The sequence below is a fragment of the Drosophila santomea genome, chromosome 3R, assembly GCF_016746245.2.
Source record: "Drosophila santomea strain STO CAGO 1482 chromosome 3R, Prin_Dsan_1.1, whole genome shotgun sequence".
Classification (NCBI taxonomy): domain Eukaryota; kingdom Metazoa; phylum Arthropoda; class Insecta; order Diptera; family Drosophilidae; genus Drosophila; species Drosophila santomea.
The window spans coordinates 11,799,172-11,801,381 of record NC_053019.2 but is presented as its reverse complement, the minus strand read 5'-3'; the positions used below and the strand labels follow the sequence as shown (position 1 = coordinate 11,801,381).

General features: G+C 39.4%; 1 long non-coding RNA gene across 1 annotated transcript; it reads right to left on the bottom strand.

The window, feature by feature from the left end:
• On the bottom strand, positions 1–737 carry LOC120452679. Its single transcript, XR_005616491.1, has 3 exons — positions 521–737; positions 183–340; positions 1–116 (listed from the first exon to the last, which is right to left on the bottom strand). It is a non-coding gene; the product is annotated as an uncharacterized LOC120452679 (long non-coding RNA).
• Between the last annotated feature and the right edge of the window lie 1,473 nt (positions 738–2,210).

Below are 2,210 nucleotides of genomic sequence, written 5' to 3'. Positions count from 1 at the left end.
CTTCCATAACTTTTTTCTTAAAAATTAAATTGTTACACTTTTCTTAAAGTTCTTACAGATAACAATTTTTAACGAAACGCGCTGTCAAGCAAAATAACAAATAGATTCCTGGGCATCTATAAAAACGAAGAAAGACAAATATAACAATAAGTAAATAGAAATTTTGTTATTAGTTACATTACCTTCATTTATTGCCGACTGTGCTTCGGTAAGATGTTGCCTGCTGAGATGGTTTTTAATCTTCCTATCGTAAAAAGGAAACACTGCGCTTCAGGTCGTCCTATTTAAAAACCAATGCATGCTCATTCTCTGGGCGTATTTCGCAGAAGTCAATTTTTAACTGTAAATATTACACATTAATTTATAGATTTATTTCTTTTAGAAGTAACATTTGGCAACACAAAAGTTTTATACACATACATGCATACGCATATACATATGCGTGCATGCAAACACGTGCATAGGCCACCGACTTTTTATGTATGTATATTACATACTTTATTTAAAGATTTCTACTTACCCTGCACACCGTGCCCATTTTCACATTATTCTTCAATTATTTCACTTAATTCATTTTGTACTTGTTACTCCAGGAACTTTTTGACACTAAATGAGCGACGTGTTGCAATCGATTATCGAAAAAACATATGTTTCTTCAACAACACAGAAATGTAATCGATATAAACAAGTGTAAGAAGTCGAATGGCTGAAGATTTTTCGATCGCATAAATTTTAGTTTAAACTTCTTATATTTTTTGTGTATATTCTTTTAAAATTGGCCGCATAAAATGATCAAGGAATATACATAAATGAGAAAAGATAAACCTTTGTTTTCCATTAGTATTAATAACATCGCTTTTGAAATGTGTAATTCGAGGACAACTAGTACTTATTCCAAGAACGGTTGTCTTAAAAATTTTAAGTACGACACAGTACATTTTTAAGAACGTTCGTTCTCAAATTATTCGTTCTTCAGTTTTCTGAGTGTATTCGTAAAATACACAAAACTTTAAATATTTTTATGTTGTTATCATAAGTTTCATATATGTTTGTAAATATCTATCGCGAAACTAAAGCCATTTGAGAAATATGAATTAAAGCCCCGCCCCCCAAACAATAAGAACCACCCATGTAGAGCGACCTCCCACACCGACGCTTTTCCGAGAAAATTTAATGAAAAATGTAATCCACAAAAAAATGAGCCAGAAACAATGAGTGGACGAAATGGACCAAGGAGCGAACAGAAATGAAACTACCGGGCGCACTTCCTCTGCAAATTTGAATGGCCCCGGCTACAATGGTCATAATGTACGCATGGATTAACCAATTACATTGCAATTTTAATTTGCAGGCTGGCGAAATTTTATTGCGAAATTGGCGGGAGCGCAAAATGAAATCGGCGCGCCGCGAATATGGAACGCATTGATAAGGAAATCCTGAGGGCCGTGCAGCGTGTTTTTTGGGCGCGTTTTCGGTTCGGATTGGGGAGTGGTAGTTGACCCGAAAGCAAGGGCCATGGCAAACAGAGATGCGAATGAGAGCACAAACAGAGGTCCGAATGCGAAATGCAATCCAACGGATTTAAGTTCTTTATTAACACTTAATAAATCATAGGAGGGCGGCGGGTGGTGCCCGGTGGTTCCCACTGCCCCCCAGGAGCTCGTTTTCATTCCATTGACGACGCCTCGTCGGCCTTTGGAGGGGAAATGGTGGCCATAAAACTAGCGCCGGCGGACCGGACCGTACCGTACCGGACCGAAGCGAAGCGAAGCGAAACAAACCGAACCAAACCGGGAAAGGGCCGTAAATGCTTGTCCATCCATCCACCCATTCATCCATTCATCCATCTGCTGTCCGGCTGTCCGACTGTCCGGCACTATCTGCCACATTGCGACAGTGTCAAGCATAAATCCTCATCATAATTCAAAGCATTGATCATCGCCTCCGACTCCCACTCGAATGGCAAAAAATGACAAATTGTTTGGCGCTTGCATGTGGCGCCTGCCCTTTTGCACGTGTGTTGCCAGTAGCCAGTTGCAAGTTGCAACTGCTACTGCACCAGCAGCAACAACAGCAGAAACTGCAACGGCAAATGCAACGTGCACAAATAAAATACTCGTAAAATTGAGCCGACCGCTGCAGAAGCAATGGAAAAAGTTTTCCTCTTTCATTTTTAAATGAAAGTTTATTATTGTTTTTGCCTGACAAGA